The sequence below is a fragment of the Camarhynchus parvulus genome, chromosome 12, assembly GCF_901933205.1.
Source record: "Camarhynchus parvulus chromosome 12, STF_HiC, whole genome shotgun sequence".
NCBI classification, from domain to species: domain Eukaryota; kingdom Metazoa; phylum Chordata; class Aves; order Passeriformes; family Thraupidae; genus Camarhynchus; species Camarhynchus parvulus.
The window spans coordinates 17,544,436-17,571,880 of NC_044582.1; the positions used below are offsets into that span (position 1 = coordinate 17,544,436).

The 27,445-nt window shown below is 42.8% G+C and overlaps 1 protein-coding gene across 7 annotated transcripts in view; it reads left to right on the forward strand.

Moving 5' to 3' along the window:
• CHL1 (cell adhesion molecule L1 like) overlaps positions 1-27,445 on the forward strand; it is a 129,609-nt gene that overhangs the window by 11,557 nt on the left and 90,607 nt on the right. For all 7 annotated transcript variants that reach the window (XM_030956549.1, XM_030956548.1, XM_030956551.1 and 4 more), the window contains exon 2: positions 20,762-20,843. The gene's annotated coding sequence lies outside the window, so the exon portion shown is untranslated. The remainder of the gene's footprint in view (positions 1-20,761; positions 20,844-27,445) is intronic.

Consider the following 27,445-nt stretch of genomic DNA (forward strand, 5'->3'; position numbering starts at 1 on the left):
TGGAGCAAAGGGCACGTCCTGTGTCCCTGGGCATTGGTGGGATGTCCCATCCATCACTGAGGTGTCACTGGGGTCTCCTGAGTGCCCCCACTTTGCTGCCATCAGTGTTGCACACACAAGAGTTAAAGGAAATGAAGAACTTTATAATTCTGCCACTGAACCAAATTTTCAGAATGAAAAGAGGCTCCCTGGAACAGAATTAAAGGAATAAAGTAGGGATTTATTAAAATAAATAGGTGTAAATAAATAATTTATTTATTAAAATAATAGGATTTATTAAAATAAATAAATGAAGGTGTGTCCCTTGGGCAGTACAGGAGACCAGCCATGGCTCCACCCCAGATGGACTCCTGGTCAGGAGTTCTCTCACTTTTATCAGTTTTGGTCCATTTCCATGTTGGGGTTCATTGTCCAGTTCCAGCTCCAGGTGATGCAGTCCCACCCTCCCAGTTTGCTCCCCTCCATTCCCTGTTGTTTGCACTTTTGGGGCTGAAGCTGCAGCGGTGTCCTTGGTTCTGGGGCTGGGAAAGGATTGTTCTGTGGGACTGAGCTGGGAGAGAACTGCTGACATTTTATCTGGAGTTCAGATCACAGAATACAGTGCAGAGTCTGGGAAATGTGAAAGCTGAAACTGAAGGCACCACAGGAAAATCTCAGTGGTATCAGGATTTTTGATGTGTTCTCTTTGTCTGTCTGTTCTCTGCAGTTGTTTCACCAGAGCAGTGATTGAGACTTCTTTTTTCCAAGAAACATAACTCCATTGCAACTGCTTACAGTGCCTAATAATGAGATAATCATTAATTTACACCTAATGTTGTGTATTTTCTGTGGGGCAGTGCAGTCATGCTCCAGGTGACTTCGTTGCTGTTTTTTTTCCTGTGGCTCTTCAGCTATAAGGGAAGTGAAACAGATGCCTTAAACTCTGTCAGTAATTTTGCTATCATGGGAGCTCTTTAGCCAGGACTGGAAATCACTTCTCCAGAAAAATTTCCAAAACCCTTCTTTACCTCCACAGCAGAGAATATTCTGCCATGGTTATGTGGAGGGAAATCACTCACATAATGCTGGATTTTTACAACTCCATCCCAAAGGTGTTACCTTTGTTTAGCAGCGCTCCCTGCATTGTTTTGGGACTGGAAGAGAGTCACTGTTTTAGGATCTTTTCAGTGGAAATAGGAACGTGGTTTCTTTGGACTATTTAACAAACCCATCAACTCTTTGGGATAATTAGAGCTCCAATTACCTGCAGCTCTGTTTCTGCCTTGGACATTTTGCACTGAGTACCTGAGTGTGGAATTGGGCTGGTTACGGCCATATTGTGCTTGGAATTAGGAAAGCTGCTAAATGGGAATAAACTGATTTATTGGGGAAAAAAATGCAAAGCAAAGGATGTGTGTCCTATCTGTAAGAGCTGGCTGAGTGGGCAGTAATTATTCCAAAATCCTGCTGCAATCTATCCACCCTGATGATCATTTTCTCTCAGTGGACATCCCAATAACTGTCCTTGCCCAGGATCTCCTGGAAGCTGCTCTCAAATCAGAGCAGCCCCTCAGCATTTAACTCCTGCCATTGTGACATCCATTAGGAATGCAGAGAGGTAGGAATTACCCTATTCAATCCGATTAAAGATCCAATTAAGTTGGAATCCCTCTCTCTGTTAGTAACCAATACCACATGACTCAACACCCTGGGAAAAGCCCCAAACCTTCCTCTCTCCTCCCCTGAACCCTCATCACAATTAGGGAGCAAATTGTCCCTTAAAGATTTTATTTTATTTTATTTTATTTTGTTTTGTTTTATTTTATTTTATTTTATTTCATTTCATTTCATTTCATTTCATTTCATTATTTTATTTTATTTTATTTCATTTCATTTCATTTCATTTCATTTCATTTCATTATTTTATTTTATTTATTTTTATTTATTTTATTTTTATTTTATTTTCCAATTTTTATTTTTATTTTATTTTTTATTTTATTTTTATTTTATTTATCACTTTATTTTATTTATCATTTTATTTTATTTTCCCTTCTTCCCAAGCACTCCCAGCTTGACTCCCATCCTGAAACATGAGATCAATAGCCCTTATAAATTCTTCTGCCTTGGGAAAGTATCATTATTAGCACTTGAAATACCTAATCATTCTCCTAATCATCCTGCCCTTTGTATCAATAACTTTTCCCGTGTCAGACAGGTCACAGAGGTAATTATGGTGATTTTCTCTCTTGTTTTAAACGTGCTGTGTCTCAATTCCAGTGTGATCATTGGAGTGGCTCTTTGACCTTGTCTCACCTGTTTTCATAAATACCTGTGTCTGTCATGTCCATTCCTTGAAACATTTCATCTGTACATGAAATCCTGAGGATTCTTCACATTCCTTTCTTAAAGGGACTTTTAATATTTCCCTTTTTTTTTTTTTATTTAGTCCTTTTTACATCTCTAATTTTTAATGCAGTTCTGCTTTGTATCAAAGGCAAAAATAAATCAGCGCATCTAAAATGCTAATAATTATTATTAATAATTCTTTTAGCCCTTTCTAAGGCATTCTGTACAGAATCCTCATCTCAGTTGCATCTTGAGCACCTTGGGCTGCTGAGCAGATGCTTCCTATTGAAGTGATTTTTATTCATCTTTGTGAAAAGCAGAGAATCCAATTGAATCCCTCTCCTTCAGCCTCCCGAAGGCCAGGGGCTATTTGGTGAATTTAACTTCAGTTACATCAAATGAAACAAATCCATTCTGACCCTTGAGGAAGCCTCATGTTTTAGATCATAGGTTGCTTCTAAATAGAGGGATGGGAAATTAATGTCTCCCTGGATGGATGATCCTGTAACTGTCTCCTGCAAGGGTTTTCACTGTTTGCTTTGAAATGAGTGGCCTGGTCATTTCTAAACAGGCTGAAATTTGAGTGCATAAAGTGTTTATAAAATATTTATTTATGAATATAGAAATTTTATATAAAATATATTTACATAACAATATTTTATATAAAATTTATATATTCACATATATTTATATATACGAATAAAATATATTTCTATAAAATATAAATATAAATTTTATATAAATTATAAATATAGATTTTTATATATTTTATATATATAAAGTATAAATAAATATATATAAAAACATAAATATATAAACATATTTATGGTTATATATTTATGTTTTTATATGTGTGTGTGCACACAATAAGTTAAATTACTGTATTTGCATGGTTTAACCATGGTGGCAGTCCGTGGAAAATAAAATCATCTGGGAGATGTATCTATAGATATATTTTTGTTTTTTTTCAAAACCATTTTGTGCAACAGGCAGTAGCTTTAGCCTTGGGCTCTTGAATCTGATATCACATTTATCTTCCCTGAAAATAATCAGAGTACATCAATATCTGATGTGCCTGAGAGGGAAACAAACACAAGTGAAGCAGCTCAATGTGGAGCATATGAAATGTTTCGAATTATTCCTGAGCTATGAACTTTGAAATTTGATATTACACACCTGTAATGTGTTTTCATGAATGTTCCCATACAAATGCAGTTATACCTTCTATTTATAAATAAGGATAATCAGGTTTCTGCCTGGTGTGGGCACATGAGAAGTGCTGGAAAGCTCCTACACTAAAGTTTATTTCTTCCTAATAATTAATAATTAGGTGTTGCCTGGGAGGTGGTTCAGATTCCTTCTGTTTTGGGATATTTTTTATTTGGGTGCTCCTCTCTGAGGAACAACTTCATCCTGTCTTTGGCACTGGCCCTCTCAGTGGCAGATGTTATCACTCAGAGCAGACGAGAAGATTCAGATTTATATTTTCTTTTTTTTTTTTTTTTTCATAAGTGACTTGCCCCCCAGGCATTTTTTGACAGGGAGGATATAATTTCAAATTAAATGTGAATGTGGAGGCTTTCCAAAGCTCCAAACTGCAGAGATTTCTCAGTGTGGCTCAAGGAGAAATAAAGCTCTCCATGCAGATGGGCTGCTGTGGTGGGAGGGGGCAGCTCTGGTACCAAAGCCTGAGTTCATTGCCTTGTACAAATTTGGACACGAGAGAGGTCCTGTCCATCACTGAGCTGCTTCCATTCACTCTTTAACAACCCCTTCCCTTCTGGAAACCTCAGAAAGGCCAAGCAGGATTTTTCCCTTCTACCTTTTCCCCTTCACTTCCAGATGGTGACTGGTGCTTTAACATCTTATTTATCAGGTGAGTCTCCAGCATCAGTGAGCACAGGTGTTCTTAAGAGGAAGAATTTGGTGCCAAAGCAGGAATTCAGAGGGCCAGGAAGGGCTTTTTGTGCCTGCCAAGGTGTTTGCTCTCATTTTGGATGGGGAGAGGTGCAATGAGGAGAGGATGTTCCTCTTCATCGTGGTGGGGTTTTTTCAGCTATTCCAGGAAATTGGTGTCGGTGATTTGTGTGGCTTTGGAAGGAAAAAAAAAACCTTAACTCTCCAGATCTAAAACATGAAAGGATGAAAAACATGAAAGGATCCAAAGTGTGAAAGGATGTCCCAAGTTTAAGAGCAGAACTTTGTTCCTGATGAAACAGAGCACAGAGGAATCTCCGTGCTCCTTGCCTAAATCTCCATTTCCCAGTCCCAGCCCAGACAAGGTCAGGTTTGCATTATCTGGAGCTGCTCCTCTCTGTGTGGGCTCTGCCTGACTGAGGACATGCCATCTCCTCACAGTTTGCCTTTCATTTCCCCACCTTTATTCTCCTTTTTACCTTTTGTTCCAGCAGCTGGCCTGTGTTTCACCTCTTGCTCTGCTCCTCCCTCTGCAGTGCTCCTGTCCCCAGTTCTGCTGGCTCTCAGGGGTCCTGCAGCTCCAGAACTTTCCCTTCCAGGATGTTTTGGGGCCAGTGTTGGTTTGATGTTCCTGTCCCCAGTTCTGCTGGCTTTCAGGGGTCCTGCAGCTCCAGAACTTTCCCTTCCAGGATGTTTTGGGGTTACTGTGGTTTGATGTTCCTGTCCCCAGCCCCGTTGGCTTTCAGGGGTTCTGCAGCTCCAGAACTTTCCCTTCCAGGATGATTTGGGGTCAGTGTGGTTTAATGCTCCTGTCCTGAACCCTGCTGGCTCTCAGGGGTTCTGCAGCCCCCAGAATTTCCCCAGCCAGGATGTTTTGGGGTCAATGTGGTTTGGTGCTTGATCAAGGACTGTTTTCATCAGGCATCTGTTAATTCATACATCTCTTGGAAATAATGAAATTGCAGAAATGTGTGTGCAGGCAGGGTCTGTCTCCCTGCACCAAAATCTCTCCCTCTGGATCACCTTTTTTGAGATGTGGCCACGAATTTCCTTTGTGCCCCCACATTCGGGTGGTTTTTCCTTCAGTGCTGAGCATCCAGGCTCGGAAAGGAGCAGAGCCAACTCGGAGAGCTTTAACCCATAATAAGTCTGATGTCCTCGGGGAGAAGGGAGATTAAGGAGCCCAAATTCTCCAGGAGATTGTCACTTGGCTAATGATGATCGTAGCCCCTGGCAGTGGGGGATGATAGCGCTGATACTTAGCAGGGGTTGTGAACCAATTAGTCTGCTCAACAAAACACTCGGTCCATTGGGTGCAAATGTTAGGAATATTTATAGGCCTGGCTCTGCAGCCAGCTAATCAAAACTGGAGAAAGCTACTTAAGAGCCTGTCCCAGGCTCTGCAGAGGCCCTGGGATTACACAGCTGACAGATAAACAAATGTTTGCCCGTGTAAATATTAGGACTCAAAGACTGTATTTGAACTGTTTCTGGGTTTCCTGGTGGTGTAAAATCAATTAGGGGCGATTAGAGCAGGCTGGAGTGCGCTCCCCTGTGGAGGGCAGGCTCTGGAGGTGGCTGTCCATGGGAATTCTCCTGTTGGCTTCTCCCAGCCTGGCTTTTGGGGTGTCCCATGGAGGGGGTGTCATCAGCTGGCCAGGTAAAATGGGAGCAGCACAATGAGAATTCAGGTGCTTTGCATTCATTCGTGCTTCAGCCGTGAGTGTTCCTATCAACTCCTTAACCCACTAACTCCCAAACCTGCTGATTTTCCAAAGAATGGCCCTGTTGGAAATAAACATTGGTCTCACAGTCAGAGCTGTCCAGCACCTTCTGCTGCTGAGGCAGAGACTTGGTCCTTGCATGAAGTCCAATAGTGGAGTTGGAGAGAAAAGAATTCATCTTAATTTACAGGCTGGCTTAAATGTTTCCAAGGGTTTATTTCCATTTCTCTATTGGCTTGTTTATTTATTTGCGCTTCATTTCAAATTTTCAGGGTGTTTTCCCCTCTGATCTCAGGCCTCAGTAGCAGAAACATCTGTGTAAAACAGACAAGAGTAAGAAAAACCCACAGGCTTCCCTGGAAAAGCTTTCGGAAAGCTGAGAGTATTGATTGCTGAGATTGAAGGCGTAAATGTGGTTATACAAGTCTTTACAGAGAATCTGCAAATAGAAGAACAGCTTCTAACCCTACTGCTCAGCTCCTCACCAAAACATTCTGCCTTGCTGTTTTCCAGCTGTTATTTTACAGCAAGTGATCATTTTGAAATACAGCCATTTTGGGTTTGGGGCTCAAGGTTGTTTTCTCCAGTTTATTTGAAAAAATCACGTTAAACTGGGGCATTTATTGCACTTGGCAAGCTCCACACTAGGTCTTTACTTAAAGAAAAATCAAATTTTAATAAAAGCCAGGTTGCAGATTGTTCTGGCGAGCACAATGTGATTTTATTTTTTTATTATTGTTATTACAGGGTTTTTTTACACCCTCCTGTGTGTAAAAGCTTTCTTTATGCTGCTGCTACTCAGGCTGTAAATGGATTTAAGTGCAGTGGGTTTAATACACAGATGTTCTTTCTGATGGCTCCTATGTGTTGAAAATGACATAATGTCATTTTTGAGCCTGAAAAGCACCATTCTCATTGGTCCTGGTCATTGTGTTAACAGTGCCCTTTATTTGTAGGTTTTCTTCAGGGTTTTTTTTTTTTTTTTTTCTTTTTGTTCATGTGTGTATCAGAGACACAACACACTGGCAGTTAAATGGGGTAAAAATGATCTTTTGGAGAGGATGGTCCAAGTCCATGGAGACTCTCCAGGGATCTCATTAAAGCATTCTTTCCTAATCCAGTGTACTGCAATATCAGCTCTCTGAATCCCCACAGTGTGCCTTCCTGATAGGTTAGTTTACACAGAATTAATTGTCTAATTTCGCAAACAACCAGTACAGTGCACATTGATTTTTATTTATTTATTTATTTCGCTGTCTACTTTTCATCTGGTGTGTTGCTCTTGTGGATTCTGCTTTGTAATTCAAGGTAGTTTTTACAACCCATCTCTATTTACACCACTTTTTTATAGCCCATATCAATAGGAATCATTATTTATTTTTATCATTCTTCTTTTTGTCCTTCCACTATATAAAAATTGCTGGTAATTTAAGCAATGATTTTTTGCATTCAAAAAACCAAGGAGGTTTCAGAAAAGGAAATTCAGATTGTTTAAGGCTTCAGTGGTTTAGATGCTCCAGAGACTGATCCTGAATGAGGAGCTTGGATTTTCCTCGTCCTCAGAGGTCACCTGGCTGCTTTGGTGGCACTGGAATAGCACAGGGAAAATGAGCCTTGCCCAGAACAAAGGACCAGCAACAGGAAATCAGTTGATACAGAAGCACAGAAAAATTCATTTGAATAAAATGGCATGGTCTGGGCTGTGAATTTGGCTTGAATAGTTTTTTAATATATTTGGAGGATCTGTTTTAAGGTAAAGTTCTTGAAATGTAACTTGCACAGAGGATTTTTGCATTAGAACCAGAGAATGATTCAGGTTCACAAAGACCTTCAGGATCATCAAGTTGAACTTACTGCCTGTGGTTTTAACCACATGAGAAAGATGGATTTACTCACAATATCCCTCAGCTTGCTTTGGCCAGGGTGGCTGCTAAAAACCTGCTGCTCCCAAATACCTGCTCCAAACTGCTTGGCTCCTCATTCTTCTGCCCTCAGGAGACAGATTCCCTTCCCCTTTCCCTTCCCCTTCCCTTTCCCTTTCCCTTTCCCTTTCCCTTTCCCTTCCCCTTCCCTTTCCCTTTCCCTTTCCCTTCCCCTTCCCTTTCCCTTCCCTTTCCCTCCCCTTCCCCTTCCCGAGGGAATAGGAATGAAAAGATGCAGAAATGAGACACTTTGGTTTATGTAAGTGAGGGAGACTGAGGCAGTAGGACAAGGTGAGAGAAAGGACAAGTCAGGATAGCTTATTTGGAAGGCATAAAAACCCAAACAAAGCAGTAAAATTATCCTCAAAAGCCTGTTGTGATTCAGGAAAATGTGGTAACACTAGGATTTCATCTTCTGTTTCTCATTTACATACACAAAACATTTTCCAGTGAAAACTACAACTTTTTGTGGAAGAAGTGAGCATTTTGGACAATGTTCATCTTCTCTGTGTTCCCCCCTTTGCCAGCATGTCTAGGATGGTGAATAGAAAAGAAGTCAGGGAAAGTTTGCTTTGCCATCTCATTTATTGTCTTTTTAGCTCTTGCTTCTATTAAAGAAATTCAGGAGTAGTGGGAATTTACACTGGGAATTTACATTGCCACAACTGTCCCAAACTCCTTTTGCAGCAGGGATTGCATCTCCCTGGGTCTGAAAAATTGAAAATGTAAATGGGATTTCTCCATCACCCCAAGTTTCCAGCAACTGCACGCTGGGCTTGAGCAGACCTGAGGCTGTTCCCTGTTGGGAGGGAATGTGGGACAATCCTGTCTGGCCCTGTGACAGGGATGTGACAGCGAGCAGAGCCCCCAGAGCTGTGTCCCCTCCTGGCCCCGCTGGCAGCGTGCACCTTTTCCTCCCGTCAGCTCTTATCTGGGGCTGGTGACATCACACACTAAACAACACTTAAGGCAGGTCTCTTCCCATTAAAAGATGAATTCCCAGCACAACTGAAACCTTTGTCACCAACTTCAATGGGGCTCAGCTCCCACCTCGTGGCTCCTTGGGAGGAGGAATAAATTGCTGCCGTGACTGCGACTGTCAGTGCAGTGCACTGGAAGGATCATTAGCAGTCAGTCAGTCATGGAGCTGCTTGTCTGATGAATAATAGAACTGAAATGTTGCCTTCCAAGTGGGTAAAGTGATTTTAGCAGATTAACATGAGTGTAGGCAGCCAAGAAATATGGCATGAAAACCAAGTGTGAGAGGAGTTCTAGACAGAAGACATCAACTTTTCCGTCTGTCTGGCGTCCAAAGCATGCTGTGGATTTTTGTGTAAATACTGCACCAGGAAGTTGTTATGTTAATTCTGCACCAGGAAGTTGTTTGGGATCAAGAAGTCAAAGTCTTGTGTAACTAGGATTTGTTTCTTTATTTTTTTGTCAAAGTGGGTTGATGTTCTTGAGGAAGATTTCAGTGAACACCCTTCTCCCTTTTCGCTTCTTGTCAAAAATACCTTTGGAACTTGTTAGAGGAGCTCCTTTGTAAGGTGTTCAAGACCAGCTTGGATGGGATTGGAGCAACCTGGTCTAGTAGAAGGCGTCCTTGCCCATGGCAGGGGCTTGGAACAAGATGAACTTTAAGGTCGGTTCCAAACAAAACCAATCTGTGATGGCACAAGGATGATAGACCACGTTTTATTGGAAACCCTGGCTTGGAAACTCTAATTCCTGACAGAAAGATGGTGAGACCAGCTGGTGCAGAGAACCTGTGGGACAAAGACAGGTGCTGTGTTTGCAGATCTGCTACCTCTGAGCAAAGCAAGCAACAATTAAAGCAGGAGAAAGGCAGCCCAGTGTAGTTTTAATCATTAGTCTCAGTTTGTCGTTGGCCTTAACGCTGCGTGAAGCTTTGTGAGAGCATAAAGGCAGCTCTGTAATGCTGAGCCTTTTAACCAGCCCTGTTTGTGGATTGTGATTGGCAAAGCCATTGACTTCATATTCTTTCATGTTCTTTCTGTTCCCCCCTGTTTTGATGTTATCCTGCAGTCATCTTAGCTGCGTATTAAACAAGAGACTGCTTCAATATAAAATGATCAAAGGGCTGGGGGAACACAGGCCCATAAAGAATATATGGAGAGCTCAGGGAGAATGGTGAGTTGAATTTAAAGGCTTTTTCAAGCTGCTTAATTCCTGCTTAGATTTCTGGTGTCACCAATAGGCAACAGTCCCTTTCTTTAAATCTTTTACTAAGGATTGACTGGCAGAATCGCTGTTTTACATGAGGTTTAAAGAGTAAAAGGCCACCCTGAAGGTCAAACCCTAGGAGATTTCCTCTAAGAGCTCATTGATTCTCTTAGATTTTTGACTAGGAGAGAGACCAGTCCTTCCTAGATCTGCAGCTTGGATACAAGTGCCTCAGTATGTGCCAGCACTGAAGGCAGGAGCCAAAGTGTAAGGGCAGGAAAAAAATTAGAGAGAAAGATGCTGTGGGGCAGACAGACAATGATCTCAGTCTTGTATCATTCAAACTGGTGACATTATTAGCTACTGGTCCATGAAAAAAAGGGCAGTATTATTTTATCTGTCTCAGAAATGGATTATGTTAACAATGAAATTGGGCAGGATAAAGATTTATGGCCCCATCCTCAGCTTGAGTAAACAGGCAGAGGACCTGAGTGTGTGGGGATGGAAAAGCTGGGCTGTAAATGCTGGGGATCTGGTTTTCTTCACATACAGACACAAATTCAAGGATGCTGTGACTGCACAGGCAAGTAACTGTCTCTTTTTTATACCAAAAAAATTCAGATGAGCATGTCTTGCCTCTCTAACCTCATTAGAGTGCTGGCTTTGTGAGCTGCCCAGTGCTGTGGCAGTGATTAGCAAAAGCCTACCCCATAAGCAAACTCTGTATTTGTGCTATTACCTACTCCTGTGATATTTCAATCTGATTCATTAGAGAAATTAGCATTTTTATGGACTAATTAGGGGAAAATGTTGCTGGTACCCTTCCTGATATACAGAGATTTTTCAAACAACAAAGGCACATAGAAGTGAAACATGATTCAACCCCCTCCCAAAAAGGGAGAAAAGCAAAATGATTATTCTAATTAATATAGAATGTTGGGGAGATTTGAACTTAAAACCAGGAATTAAGACATGGTTAGATTGCTGCACTACTGGCAGTTTGTCCAGTCTTTTTGAATTTGTAATTCCAGCTCTCTTTCAGCTATTTTGGTTCTTGAGGCATAAAAATATTTTAAAAGCTGTCAGTCAGTCACTGAATTTTTTGTGACAGTTGCAAAATGCACAGTAATGAGAATGAATAGTAATGAGTGCATTATTCAGCAGCTATAAATACCAATTGATTTCCACTGTAAGTTTACATATTTCAGTCAACATGCATTTTTAGCCTTATTTTTTTCTCCTCTTTAAAACCAGGCTCAGGTTTTATTAGACTGTAGCTAACAGTCATTCGGACATGTCTTGGTTTCCTTAATGAACCACTTGCTTTTGAAGTTTAATTCTAAATCTGCCTGTGTGTCACTTGCTCCTGCTCACATTTTCTGCTTGCCAGGGGGGTAAAAATGGGTGTCTGGGACTAAACATCTGAGGTCTTTGCAGAGGAAGTGGTTTGGTTTTTTTTCCTTTTCTGAGAAGGTGGAGCAGCATCATTTTAATCAGTGCAGACATCTCCTGTTTTGATGGTTATGTTCTGATAATGATCATGCTTTGCAGAGGCTCAGAGCAGCAAACCCTTCATTCTGGGCTTCTGTGCAAAAGGCAAAAATCTCCATCTTGCACAGAGGGGAGAAGTTCAATTAGGCCTTCTGGTGTCAGGGGAGGTTGATCAGGCTTTAATTGGCTCCAGCTGACTGGCTTTTGGGCCATGCTGTTGCTCACCTGCGGTTGGACACTTCTCAAATATGTATGGAATTTTGTATTGCCTTTGAAAGCATTGCACCAAGTCAGAATAATTATTTAAAATGAGAGTTTGCAGTGAATGCACTCTGATGAGCAGAGTGAAGTGAAGAAAGAAGGAGAAACCTTCTCCTTGACCAGAAGGAGGGGGGTTTGCTGCCCATCACCCAGTTAAGAAATGGAAGTGGATAAAACTTGAGTCAGCCTTCACAAAATGTGGCCACTGGTGATGCACCAGTGACTGAGATCTCCTGACAACACTGAAATTCAGGGAGCAGGAGAAACCATTAAAGTTGTGGAAGAATATAAGTAGGGAAGGACCTTTGGAGATCCTCTTGTTGAACATTGGCGTTGAACTTAATGTTGGCTTTGAACTTAAATCAGGCATTGAACTTAATGCTGACTTTGAACTTAAATCTGGTTGCTCTGGCCTTTGTTGGGTTGAAAATAGGAATTGGGCTTCTCTCTCCATGCTGGACAAGCCCAGTTCTCCCAGCTCTTCTCCTAAGTTATGTGCTGCATTATTAGAACCCTAGATACCAAGAATTTTAAACTTCTGTGTTAAAAACCACAGACCTTCATCTCCACCTGGGATTTGATTTGCTTTTCCTCCTTTTTTCCCTGCAGTTTGGGCCAGGTTTCTGTAGCTCTCCTGGGCAGTCCCCAGTCCCACCTTCTGTTCACTTTCCTTCTGTGCTGGAGCTTGCTCAGGGATCCCATGTCCAGCCAAGCCAGCCTTCTGCCACGTCTGCTCTGCTTCCCACTCACTGGGGTGGGTTGTTCTCGTACTTTGAGAAGGTTTTCCATGAGGATCAGGGAGCTTTCCTGTGCCCTTCTGCCCCCAGGGCAGCCACCATGGCCTTGCAACACTCACCTCCTCGAGCAAGCCAAACTGCTCCCTGAATTTCAGTGTTGTCAGGAGATTTCAGTCGCCTGTGGGCACATTTGGTGAAGGCTGACTCAAGTTTTATCCACTTCCAGTTCTTAACTGGGTGATGGGCAGCAAACCCCCCTCCTTGATGGCCTCTCACTCTGGCCTCCAAGAATTTACTCCCAACAACCCTGTTTCACAGCATAACATCCCTGAGAAATAGTTCTGACTCAGTAATCTCTTCTGAGGAAAATTCTGTTGTCTTGGCATTGTTTTAAACTCCATTTACTCCTATACAATTCCTTTTCCAGCAGAAACCTGTATTTTTTTCTAGTAGAAAAAAAAATCCTATTGGGCTCCAAGTACTTGGAGTACCATAATAAATTAGTCATTTTCTTGATGACCTTTCTTGCCGAGGGATTGTTGGTGTGATGTCTTGGTGCATGTCTGTGGGCAGAAGGAGTTAACAGCACACTTGAAGCCTGGAGTGCCAGTGTAAAGCACTCCTTGAATTGATGACTTTTTTTCAGTTGCACTTTCCTCCTTGTGCTTTCAGCAGTGCACAAGTTGGGATGCTCAAATTGCCCATCTTGACCTCGGCTGTCTCCTGTGTTAATCAAATGCCCTGTGCTGCTACTTGGGCCATTAGCTGGGACTCGGAAGTTTTATTTCTGGCTCTGCAATTATCCCACTGCTGTAATTTCCTTATCTGGATTGGGGATGAATAACAAAGCTCTCCTTCTTCGCAGAAGGCTCGGAGATTTGATGATGAAAAATGCTATATAAGGGTTCAATGTTGTTATGGGAACAAATATCACTTTGTTTGCATGGCTTGACCATCTTAACAAGCAAGCAGGGAGTTGATGACCAAATCAAGATAAGAATTGAACAAATGAGGGATAATGAGCAACTTCAGACTATAGACTTCATTTTTTCCTTCTGCTTGAAAGTCATTCCCTTTTTTATGTCTGTCTGTAGAGGATTTTTTAGTCTGTAAATTATTTGCCAGTTGGTGTAGAAATCTTTTAATTCGCTTCTTTCGTCATTTGCTTATCATTTTAGATGCCAAATAAGTTACTTATTAGTTTGTGTGATCATTAGCAATCTCAGCACAGAATCACATATTATAGGGTTCAATTTCCAATTTCAATATTGGACAATTTTCAAGTGCATTTAAAGGGCATTTCCTGGGGGAAAAGAAAAGTGAAAATTATAGTTTAACAGTGAACTATCTTTATAACAGGAAAAAAAATCATCCTTCATTAAAACTGTGCTCTAAATCTGTTATGAAAAGGGCAGCAGAAAACAGATCATTTAAAAAACTTTCAAACTTCTTTGCCTGTTATTTTAACTCAATGCCATGGGTTAGGTCCTTGTGATCTTTCAGAGTTCATGCTCATGACAGCTTGTATGACATTGACTTATGATTTGTAGAGTGAAAAAAACATCCTCAGTTCTATTTGCATACAATTTTTAACCAGGAAACATAAGGAAATGGTTTGTCGGGTGGGGTAAAAAAATTTTAACTTCAAAAGCCTACACTGATTATTTGAGTTGAAGAACGTCAAACTGAGAGAAGGTTTAGATGGGATATTGGGAATTAATTCCTCCCTGTGAGGGCAGGGAGGCTGTGGCTGCCCCTGGATCCCTGGCAGTGCCCAAGGCCAGGCTGGACATTGGGGCTGGAGCATCCTGGGATGGTGGAAGGTGTCCCTGCCATGGCAGGGTGGGGCTGGATTGGCTTTAAGGTCCCTTCCAACCCAAATCTTTTGGGGATTCTGTTTCTCTGTGCTGAGAGTTGCTCCATTGTGCCTGAGAATGACAATAACTTTGGGTGTGAATAGCTGAAAAATTAGTATATCTTCAAAAATACAGGGCAAAGTTTTCTGGCTGCTTTCATTCCTGAAACCCCAATATTGTGCTAAGCTTCCAAGGGTCTCCTGGAAAATGCTGGCTATTTCTCAGCTGCTGTGCAAACACTCAGGATGCTGCCTTCGCTTGGGGAAATCCTTTTTTCAGCCCACGTGCTGTCGGGTTTGCACATCCTCCATGGTGAGGAGCTCAAAGTAACGCAGCTTTGAGCACTAGGAGGTTGTTAAAACCAGTGTGAGCGCTGCCTGAACCTCGGGGCCATTAAATGCAGAATCATTCTGACTAATGGGCAGGTGCTGAACGCGCCGAGTTTTACCCCAAACTGCTGGCAGGGCTGCTGGTGCTGTCGGTTTTGCTCGCTGACTTTTATGGACTCTCAGGATTTATCGAGCCAGCAGGGGAACACTGACAGAGGTGATTCTGCCCCAGTCCCAGGTGCCCTCAAGGGGCAATAAGAACACCTGGTGTGCTCTGTAAATTTAAACTCAACTCGTTCATGTCGTGGCACGGGGTTTAACTGCTGAGCACTCACTGGAGGTGTGAACATGAAACCTGGGTGATTCTGCACAGACCTTGACATTTTCTTAAGGGAAAAAATGGCTCTGCTGTGGCTGGGTAATGACAAGGCTCAGAGAGAGACTGTGCAGCAACGAGCCTTTGCCCGGGTGCTGGAGCCAAGGCGATTTTCTCCTGGTAACTATTTTAACAGCTTTTAATGCCACATATCCATATTATTAAGCTCAGCACCTGAATTATGTACTGGCAAAGAGCTATTACATTTCTTATGCCCGAGCAGTCGAGGACCCAAATCTGGCCCAACAGACTTGATTTACAAAAATGTGTTCATGGCTGCCTTCTTTTACTGGTGCAGTGAATCACAGCAATTGTCAGCCAGCATCATGTGGGGGCCCAGACAGCTGTGATTAGTATTGCAAGGCTCTCTTCATATTCTTCATATTCCAGTAATAAATAAACAGTTGTTTGAGCAACTTGGAGCACTGAGCTTGGAGTAATTATGAGCCACCTTATTCTATATGTCCCACAGAGTACAAACATGTTTTTATTAATTTCATTTTCCTGGTGGGAAAAGTTGAAGTATGGGCAAAGCATGTCTACTAAACCAGACTTCTTAATTTTATTCCTGTACAATTAATATCTCCTACTGTTGCTAAAAAGAAAATAATCATATCATTTAAGGAACAGAAAAATGCTTGCGCTGACTCTTCTCAGCACACTGCATCTTTGCTGGTTGTGTTCAAAATGCACATGGGTAAAATTACATCAAGGATGTTTATTTCTTTATTAAAGAGTTTCTTTTTTTCTCTTGTTGTTTTTCTCAGCCTGTATTAATTTAATGTACTTGCTGTTAGTCAGACATCACTGTAAATGCTCCCCTTAGCACATTTGCATTGCTGTGGCATCCATAAGCTGTAAGGACCTTGACCTTTTGCTGGGAAAGTTTATCCACTTCACCCTGTGCTATTTTCCAAGCTGGTTAAAGCATCTTTTTATTGCTTGACAGAACCTCCTCCTTGAAAACCCTTCAGCTGTTAACATGCACGAGGGCAGCTCATGCCTCACTGGTGGCGCTCATGGGGACAATGGATGGGGACAGTGCCCAGCCCTGAGTGCTGAGATTTGGGTCCTTTCCTCCCTTTGCCACCCACAGGTCCCTGAAATAGGATCAGCCTTGGTGGAGTGCCCTGAGAGCAGAGTCAAGGCAGGTTTGATGTGAGAGCAGTGCTGGGGGAGCAGGTTGGCTTCAGGAGCAGCCAGAGCAGTGCCAGAGCTCCATCCTGGCCAGAATTCCCTCCTTTGATGCCACTCTTCTTTCTCAAGTCCTCCAGGACAAATCTGTGAATTACCTTCCTCTGTTCTGCAGGGATCTGCAGCAGGCACAGCTCAAGTGATATTTAAATATTTATTTGTCATTTCCAGAGCATTATCTGAGGCTGACTGGCAGGTTCTGCCTTTGTCATTCGTGTGTGTCTGTCGAGGAGCAATGCATGGGTGTAATGTGAAGGTCACATTGCAGCAGGGACTGCTCATCCCTCTTTGTTTGCTCCTCCTGTGCCAGCTGGAGGTGCAGGAGCCTGGGAAGCTGCTGGTGCCATCTGTGGCATGGCCAGGGGCAGGGGGTGATGCTCAGACACCGAGCAGCCCCAGCTGGACACGGGGATCAGGGATCTCTGACAGCCCCAGAATTCTGGAGGGAGCCCCTGAGCAGGCTCTGAGCTGCAGTGGGTGCCCTTGGGCACACAGATCAGCTCTGCCCCTGCTCTTTGTCATGGGAAATATTTCCAGTGGGTTTTGGGGAGCAGTGAATTTTTCTTGTTTAAATTCAGCCTGAAACCACCTCTGTGCCCTGCTGCCTCTCTGTGCCACACTGCCAGGCAGGAGTGACCAGCTGAGTGCAGGGAATTGTCACCTGCAGTCCCTCGCTGGGGCACTTTCAGCTCCTCTGACCTTTGGGGAACTGAAAGACAGAGTGACTGTCCTTGCGGAACATCAGGGCAATAAAATGCTACTGCAGGAACCCAGACATGCAGACACTTTGCCCATACCCACAGAGGAAAAATTAGATTTTAATTTTTTAAAATCCCAACAGATTTACCATACCAGGGCAGCTCACTTGGATTCAGGCCACAAGGTTTCTAGGACAGTCAGAAATCCCAGTTAGGAAGGGTGCAGGTTTTTCCCTTGTACTCAAGGCATGAAAACCCAACAACAGGCTGAGTTTTCAGTGCAGACTGGAGACAGGTTTCCTCATTAAGACAGACCTGGTTTCAGTTATTCCTCAGTGAAATAAACCCTGGGGTTGAATTTTAAACTTAAGGAACTTGCTGCAGCCAGGGAGGCCAGAGCTGGCTGTGCCTGGTTGTTCCACAGGAAGAATGATGGTCTTTCCTTTTCCCTTTTCCCTTTTCCCCTTTCCCCTTTCCCTTTTCCCCTCTCCCCTTTCCCCTTTCTTCTTTTCCCCTTTCCCTTCCCCCTTTCCCTTTCCCCCTTTCCCCCTTTCCCTTTTCCCCTTTCCCCTTTTCCCTTTCCCCTTTCCCCTTTCCCCTTTCCCTTTCCCCTTTCCCTTTTTCCCCTTTCCCCTTTCCCCTTTCCCTTTTTCCCCTTTTCCCTTTTCCCCTTTCCCTTTTCCCCCTTCCCTTTTCCTTTCCCCTTTCCCTTTTCCCCTTTCCCTTCCCAGGTGGGAACACCTGGAACAGAGGCCTCTGAGTCACAATTTTCCCTTCATGTTGTAGAAAAGTCTTGGGCAAAGTACTGGAAAATCTTCCCTGGGGAGTTGCAGGATCCCTGCAGGAATATTGGGTTGGGGGTGCAGGAGGATCCTGGGGATTCATGGAATTCTTTAGGAAGGCAGTGGAAGGTGTCCCTGCCCGTGGAAGGAGCGTTGCAATGAGATGATTTTAAGGTCTGTTTCCAGCATTCTGTGATTCCATGATTCTCTGACAGCCCCAGAATTCTGGAGGGAGCCCTGAGCAGGCTCTGAGCTGCAGTGGGTGCACTTGGGCACAGAAATCAGCTCTGCCCCTGCTCTGCCTTTGTCATGGGAAATATTTCCAGGGTTTTGGGGAGCAGGGAATTCTTATTGTTTAAGCTCAGCCTGAAACCACAAGAACTGCTATGAATTGGCTGGTTCTAATAAACCCAGGGCTATAAATCAGCTGATTGATACTTGTACAAATCTTGTATTTTTTCCCCCCAAGTTTTCCTACACTTTTCACTGGAAATATTTTTAATATAAACCCTTCAATCTGACAGCTATTTTTGCCTGTCCTCTGTCCACACAGTCCACTAATAACTTCAGCCCCACAGACCTTCTCTCCAGGAAATGCCATTAAGATTTTCTCTTAGCAGAAGTGAGCAGCCCTTCAGAAATCCTTCATCAGACCTGCTTTTTCCTGTTGTGGTTTTCCTCTTGCCTTTTTATTTTTTTATTTTTTTCCCATGGATAGCTGTAATTTAAAGCTTACAAGATCGATAAGTCCAAGCTGCACAGTATAAATGGGAGAAGCAGACAAACAACTGGTAAAGATAGGAGACAGCTGATGAAAATGAATTCAGCTATAAAGCATTTGAGTTACTGTTCTCTGCTGTGATTTCTGAGAGAGATTAAAAAGTAGGAGGAGGGAGAGATACAAATCATCATTCCCTCCTCCCTCAGAATCTCAGGTTGAAATAGTGCTGAATTTCTTCTTTTCCTTCCCATGTCTCTAAACAAACAGATTTTTTTTTTTTTATTTGGAGGAGAGCTTTTAATCAATTGCAGGAGAATTGGCTTAATCCAGAGCTAACAGGGGGCAGGGTAATGGCAGGAAGTCTGGACCTGATGTAATAACAGCATCTTGTCACAGGGCTGGATCCAGGGAGTTGAGGACAAACTGAAACCCTGAAAATGGCCTCTGTTCTGCCCTGGTTGGTGGCAGAAGGATTTTTCCACTCTTTTTGCTGCCCTGGTGATTCTGCACGGGGCTGGGTTGGGGTTTGCTCTCTTTTCCAGCCCAGGCATGTCTTGCAAAGCTGGGCCAGGCTGGCACAGCTCGGTTGGGCTGTGCCCAGCTGGCACAGGCTGTGCCTGAGGAGATTTGCATTTGGCATTCCGAGTTGCAGTCACATTGCTTTGGGGAGGTGCAGGCTCTCTGAAAGGCCGAGTGCAGTGCCAGCAGGAGAGCAAACATTGCGGAGCTGAAGCCTCAATAGGAGTCAAGAAGGATTAAGGTGCAGCTGAAAGTAGAACTGGGGTTCCTAAATCACCACAGAGCTTTAGAAAAGGTTTTCTGTTCACACCAAAAGCATAATTTATCAACAGAGGGGTCAAACTGTAAAATATATGTGCTAGTGGGGTGTGTTTCAGTGAAACTGCAAACTTCTGTTGATGGGGAGATTCTTACAAATGTTCCCTGTGTGCCCATGGCCACAGAAACTCCCGGAAAGGCTAAAGATGTGTGTGTGGCAAAAAGCACTGGCATTTTATGTGTTTACATCTGTGTGTGCTGAAGTTGGCTCTGCTTACCCCAAAAGATCAGGGGCACTTTGCCATATGAATTTGAAACACTCTGGGAAAGGAAGTCCAGGTGCACGTGGGCACTTTGGGAGAGGGATTGGCCCTGTCCGTGGGGAAATAAGTCTGTGTGCACCTGGTGAGATGAGAGCAGATAAAGAGATTATCAAGTAGTGACAAGAAATAAAATAGGTTAGCTGAATTCCTCTTTATCACTTCTTCTCCCTCAAGACGTCTCTCTTGAATATCTTGTCATTCATATGGAGAGGCTGGAAAGAAAATCACTTTTGAAGGTGACCCGCAGAGGTAAAACCAGACCAAAATGGTGCTTGTGTGCTCCTTCTGCTCCTGGGTGACACAGGAGTTGGTGTGGTGCTTGCACCGTGTGAGTTGTAACATTTGGGAGAGCAGGAGAAGTGGGATTCGAGCTCCAAAGTCTGTTCCACACTTTTGCTGCTCCCAGCACCCTGTGGAGCATCCTGTGACCCAGCTCTAGGTGGGAATATCGAGGTCAATGGCAGAGATGTGTCCTGTCCTTGTAGTAAAGATACAGAAATGCAGCTCTTGGGCAATGTGGTTAAAACAGGTGGAATGTATTGGGAAAAAAACCCAAACAAACAATTAAAGGATCTGTTTCCTCTTGGATTCACTTTTCTTCCACGAGCTGTTTTTATTTCTTTCCCTTTAAAGGAAAGTAACTATTGAAAATCACTTTGAAACGTGTTTCATGTTAGGAGAGCAATAACGTAGGTGGTGATTGATAAGATTTATTGTTTCTGGGTTCGTGTTATCTTTTGATTCTGAGGAAAGCTGAATCTTATCTGTTTGGTGCTGTATAAACACCTAACAGGCTTCAGAGAGCTTGTAATGTAAGCAGACAAGAAAGGCAGAGAGGGGAAATGTGCAGAAAAGTGCCTTGTTCCAAGGCCACAAATCCAGGTTTAGAATAAAAATCAGATCTTCTCACTTCAGCCCATTTTTTCCTCTATTCCGTGGGGTATGTTGCTTCTGTTATTTAAATATGGAAAAAACTTCTCCTTTTCCAGGTAAATGAAGGGCAAGGAGAATGAGATCAGACAGAAACTCAGCATACAGGGGGAAAAAAATAAAAAGGAATTGTACTGATAAAGGTGCTGGTTTTAGATAAATTGAACATATGACATGCCATTACACAACTCACAACTCTTTTTTTTATTTCTAGATGCAGTAAAGTGGGGGAGAAGGATTCAGATGTAAAACTACAGCCTGACCATGCACTGATGAGGAAACAGCCCCATGTACTGGTTAGAAATGCAAATTTTTCATTTTAATTAAATGTTTTGGATGTCGATTTGATTTGCCTCTCTGTCTGAACGATCACAGTTAAAGTCATTGTAACCATTTTGGACGTGTTTGATACCATTTCTGTCTGGAAAAAGCTCTTTATAAAAACACAAACGTGTGTGTGTGTGTATGCGTTTGTGCAGGTAGGCAGGTTCTGGAATGCTTCCCTGTGATTTTAATTCCCTGGAGGGTGTGGACATGCTTCCAGAGCCCGACAGCTCCGAGGTCAGATGGAGCTTGTTTGTCTTCTCCTTTTGCAGCTCAAGCAAACATTCATTTGTTATTGTGTGTGGAGCTGAGCCCTAAGCCAGGCTTTATCCTGTTGTAGCAACTAATTGGTGAGGAAATTGTGATTTAACATTTAAAAAAAAAAAAAAAAACACCCTCAGTTCTGGAGAAAAAGGCGCTGTGATCATTCCACCCTGATTATTTCAAGGTCAGTGTCCCATTCTGCTCCCCAGCAGCTGCTGGTGGCCAACAGGGCAGGGAGGGGCTGCATGGATTTCCTTGGATTTCCTAAAAGTTGAAGAGAAATAGCGGAAGAGCAGGGACTTCATGATGGCACTGCCAACAACTGTTCACAGGGAAAAAAAAGGCTTTGGAGCCCTGGAGTTATTTATGGCTTGGACTTCTCCAGGACAGTTTGTTTCCACGGGATTTTAGTGCCCATGGGCCCTTCCTGTAGGGAGATGTGCCTGGAGGAAATAATCACACTGGCAAGGGGGTTCTGTCTATTTATTTAACTATTTTTAAATCCTATTCAGAAAAAAGAAAGAAAAAAACCCCAACCCTCCTGTAATTCTGTTTTCTTTCTGTTTGTGGCTGCTGAAAAGGGAGTCTTGGCTACCAATGTGTGCATTTCCCATGGACTTTTACTAACAGGAGCTTCAAGGTGAAAGCTTTGCCTATAATGGGAATTATTTACACCATAACTTCCTTTTGAGCTGCCATTTTTTAGGATTTTGTGTTCTGCTTGCTGACCTTGACTACTGTAGAGAGCAGGTTTCTTATGCATCTGCTGCTGAATTTAATTTTGTGAACTTTGGTGGGCTGTACAAATCAGAACGATAAAGTTATTGACAAAATGTAGTTTGTCTGAATAGCATTTAAAATGTTTAAGGATTATTATTTTTGAAAATTCTTTTCATATACCCACTGATAAATGGATTTTTTCCATTACAACCAGCAATTGTTCCAAGTAGAAAATAATTCACTAATTTCTGATTAACCCCAGCTAATCAGGCAGGCAGTGAGATCCAGCTGCTGTGTGAGTCCAGATCTCCATAAAATCTGGTTATGTTTTCATTTATCTCACTGTGGGAGCAGCTCTGACCTGAAAAGCTGACTTCCTTGTGTGCTTGTGAGTTAGCTGATAAACTTTCCCTCTTTCCAGCCCATCCAGCTGGAAAGGCCACCATGAAAAGCTAGCTGATTTTTGGGTATGAATGAAAAAGAAGAAAGATTTACTCTGTTTTTCTTAGTGGACAATCTCTGTAGCTTCTTCTTGCACACCTCCAGAACCTTCTGCCTTTTATCCCCCAAACCTTCTCCTGAAGGTTTTATTCTGTTTTTCTTAGTGGACAATATTTGTTGTTTCTTCTTGCGCACCTCCAAAACCTTCTGCTACCTTTCATCCCCCAAACCTTCTCTTGAAGGATTTATTCTGGTTTTCTTAGTGGACAATTTTTGTTTCTTCTTGCACACCTTCAGAACCTTCTACCTTTTATCCCTCAAACCTTCTCCTGAAGGATTTATTCTGTTTTTCCTGGAGGCCAATCTGTGTTGTTTCTTCTTGCATACCTCCAAAACTTTCTCCCACCTTTTATCCCTCAAACCTTCTCCTGAAGGATTTACTCTGTTTTTCTTGGGGGCCGATCTGTGTTGTTTCTTCTTGCACACCTCCAGAACCTTCTCTCCGGGAGGGTGTCCCATGGGCTGAGCAGCTCCATTTCCAGGGATGAGCTCTGGAAATGCAGGCACAGCATTCCAGGTGCAGACTTGAGCAGCTTCCTGCATGGAATCACAGAATCACTGAGGCTGGAAAAGACCTTTAGGGCCATCAAATCAAATCTGACTGAGTGCTGCAGCACTGCCGAGGCCACCACTCACCCATGTCCCCATGTCCCCAAGTGCCACATCCACGTGGTTTTTGAATATCAAGGGTGTTCCAAAGTGCTGTAGCATTTAGAGCTGGATCCTGGCTGTGCCTGCAGTGTGGGTGTTTGGAATTGGAGTGTTTTTCCCTTTGCATCCCAACTCCAAGCACCCATGTCTGTGTTTTTGTGCCGTTTCCTCTCTGTCTGAACCCATTCCCCAGGGCAGGGATCAGCCCCGTGACCTCCTTGCCCTGGGTGACCAGAGGATGAACCCAGAGCCATTCAGATGGGGCTCCAGACTGGATTAATCTGTGCTGCCCCACAAATAACTGCATTTACTCACACAGAGGCTTTTTATTTAAATGCGTTTCTCCTCTTTGTCAGAGAGAGCAATCGTAATTAAGATTGTGTGATGAACTCCCTATATTTAGAGCATTATTGGTGAATATTTTCTTTTCTGAAACCTTTTAAAATCTGTATCTGAAACCTTTTAAGAGATATTTGGCAGTGGGAAAGTTGGTAATCGTTCATTTTTATTTAAAATTCAGGGCATACTATGTGAGGCTGTGTTTATGAGGAGGGTACATGGTCCTGTCATTTTCTACTTGCTTAAAAGCTACATAAGTGGTTGAGGAAGCTCCCATCCTGAGGAGAAGAAAGGGCTCATTAAAAAGATTAGCTCATCGAGAACAAATTAAACTTCAGTGCCCTGCATAAAGATTATAATAACTGTAATAATAAATGAATTAATAATGCATTAAAGGAGAATTCCTCCAGTCAGCTTGTCACACACTTATCCTTGAAAATTGACTTCAGTGAGGTGTGTCACATGAGCTAATGGCCTTAACTGATGGATTTGGGATTTTTCCACACTCCAAAATCCACTCAAACCCATATTTCTGAATTTTTGACAGTTAGTTTGCTGGATAGACTTGCAGTAAGTTGGGCCATGCGGTGCTGTAGCTGGGGAGGAAGTTTTGGTTTTAACCTCAGGTCATCAGAACTGGGAAATCCTGAGCTCTTGGAAGCGGAAAAATTGGCAATCCAGGACTGGGGCTGCACAGCTGCACCAGAGGTGAACATCCTGGGCTGATGTGGGTACAGGATTTATATGGAACTGACAGAGAGTATGTTTAGATCAAATATTAGGAATTAATTCCTCTCTGTGAGGGTGGGCAGCCCTGGCACAGGTGCCCAGAGCAGCTGTGGCTGCCCCTGGATCCCTGGCAGTGCCCAAGGCCAGGCTGGACATTGGGGCTGGAGCACCTGGGACAGTGGGAGGTGTCCCTGCCATGGCAGGGCTGGGATGAGTTGGGCTTTGATGTTCTTCCAGCCCAAACCATTCCAGGATTCCATCTGGGGAGCTTCCATAAATCTGAAGGGTTTGTTCCCACTGTCATAAATATGAGATCATCAGGATTTAGGAATTACTGAATTCAGCACTGAAATAAGAGGCACCCATAGTGGTTTAGTTGAGGAATTGTGGGTGCTGGGGCATCTCTAGACAGCAGAGAAGTGAGAGTTTGGGGATTTCTGCAGTCTCCCCTGGGTAAGGGCTGAGTTTCTAATGGTTATTACACCAGGGAGAAATTGAATTAAGGGAATTGATTATCCAGACATAGTGAGACACAACTGGTTGTAAAATGCATCTTTAGGCACCTGGGTACCTTTAAAATTAATCCATTATTCACTCCTGAAACCCAAACCTGCTCCTCCAAACCCAGGCACTGCTGAAGATGGAGTTCACATGAGCCATGAGGTGGTTAATTTTCAGAATCTTGAAATAATTGAGGCTGGAAGGGACCTGGGGAGGTTCAAAAAGGAATCTGTGAGTTCCAGAGATCATGGGGAACACTTGCCCTGTTCCTACAGAGTCATGGAATGGTTTGGGTTTGAAGGGGCCTCAAAGATCATCTCATTGATATTTTCCCCCAGCCCAGGTTGCTCAATTTACAATGATTGTGTTACACTGGTGCTTCTCTGTGTCCTCAGTTACACTGCAAACAGGTATTTGTAGGGGTTGATTTAGCACTGAGCTTTGCCTATGAAAGACATGAAAGCAAATTCCTTCTGGGATGCTTTTTATTTTTAATTTGAAAATAATTGAAAATGCATCTCTAGTGTTTTGTTGCTTTTATTGGAAGGGTATTTTTTAATAAAAATCTCATTCAGCATCAAAAGGACAGCATCAATGGGGTTCTTATCAGTGCTTTGCATCATGTTAATACCAGAGCCAGCAATGAGTTGTGCAGGTATTATACCAGAACAAAGGAAATGATTCCAGGGATTTTATCAGAGAATATTTTGAGTTTGCTTGTCAAGCCATGCAATACGTGCTCTGCTTTGTTTGCTGGCTGGTGCCAGAGCAGCTGAGCAGTGGCTGGAGTTTGCACAGGGATTCTTTCCTCTCCCTGCACTGGTTTGCTTTGGCGCATCATTGGATCCACGCTGGGAAAATAGTGAGATATCAAATAAAATAGTGAGATATCCACTAATGCTGGAACTGTTACAGCTCAGAGCAGAGTTGCCTCTGCACATTTGAAGTGGTCACTCAGGGTGCTGGAAGTGCAATCTCTTTTGCTAGGAAAATTAATCCACAAACACCAGAGGTTTATGTCCAAAAAGGAGACAGAGGAGTCCTTTTATTTTATTGGAATAAAGGCAGAGGCCATGGGGCATTCTCCTGGGGTCTCTCCAATTTTTGGAGGACTCAGCCAATTTTTATCCCAATTTCCCACATTTCCCTTTTCTCTTTCCCCATTTCTGAGGTACTTGAGAGGTTCTCAGACTTCCCAGAACACCTGATACCGAAGATTTCCCTCAAATGTATAACCCTCCTTTTAATTTTTAATTCTTACAGAATTTAGGGATTTTTCTTCCCCATTGTTTCTTTCATCTTTCAAAGTCTGACTTAATTTATAGGCAAACCTAAAGTTTATTTGTAAAAGCAAATATCTTTTTCCATTCATCAATCAGTGGAACCCTTCCCATGGTTTCTTTTCTCTCCCAGAGCTGGTTTGATCTACCAGCAGACCCACAGCTTGTTTGGAAAGACAAATCCACTATTCCTCTCACTTTTTTCAGCCTTCCCACAATAAAGAGTGAGCAGTGAATTCTGAATTTTGGAGTAGGGCAGGGGCAGCCCGGGGCTGGCAGTGGATGGGGAGGGAAGCACAGCTCTGCCTGCTGGGCTGGATCTGCTCCTCCAAACCTCCCAACTTCTGCTCTCAGGGCAGCACAAGGAGCTAAATGCTGAGGTGTTCTTAAATTTCCAGTAACGAGGCCGGGCTCATTAGCACTCTCATCAAATGGCTTTCAGTTGCTATCAGTCTGACTTGGATTTGAATTGATGACCTTGAGATAAAAGGCTTTTTATTCTATTACCCATCTCCTGAGCCATCAAGTCTTTAATATGCCATGTAAAATCACTTTTCAGATGGTATTTCTTTTATATAATATTGTCATTTGTTACTAATGATGTCTGATTTGGGGTGCTACAAGCTATAATTGTGCACAATAGTACTTTTGTTATTCCTATTATTTCAGATTTATCTGCTGTATTACCAGCTACTTGTAGACACAGAGAAAATAGATTGGTAATAGAGTGTAATCCAGTTTTATATAAACGAGTTAATAAAATCACGTAAAAATACAAAGTTAGGTTCAGCATCAGCAAAGCTCATCTGTTACTTCAGTAAATCGAAGTATAAAATTCTGCTTTGATGCTGAAATTTTGCTTTACTGCAAAAAGCTATATGGGACAAGCAAAGGTATGGAAAATAAAGGAAAATGAGTAAGAATATGGAATACAAACATCACAGTGAAGTGTGATGTTTTTTATTTTATTGCATGGCACCCTTTTCCTCCTGAAGGCTTTTCCCTGAGGATAATATGGAGAAGATCATGTTAAACCCCAATGCACACAGGAGGGTCAGAAGTGTGACAAGGGAGCTTTTCCTCTTTTGTTTTTATGTCACTGTGTTTGTTTGGAAAAGAGAAAACTGGGAGCACTGGGACAAAAAGCTGCCTTTAGGAAGAGATGCTTTGGGAGCTCCCAGGGATGGACAACCTCTTGTCCATAGTTGATCTGGCTTGGAGGTATCCAATATGAATTAGAAAATGAAGATATTCCAAGGCTGGTGCTGCAGCTGTTCATTGTGCCAAATTAAATTATTTTCTTCCAGGGGAGATAATACCATTTCTATAAGATGTTATTTATTGGGTTTTGACACTAAAAAATAAGGGGTAGAATGCAAATCTGACACAAATTTTAAGGGGTCAGCCAGCTGAGCCCCCTGGAGCCCAGTGCACCCCTGCCTCCAGCAGAGGTGGTCGTGCCAAGGTCATTGTAGGAGCTCCCAGCAATGGGAGCTTTTTTGGAGATAATGTATGAAAATGATTAATTGTAAAGCTCAGACAGCTTTCCATACTATCTGTCCTCAATGTCCTTCTCGGTAGATTAAGGC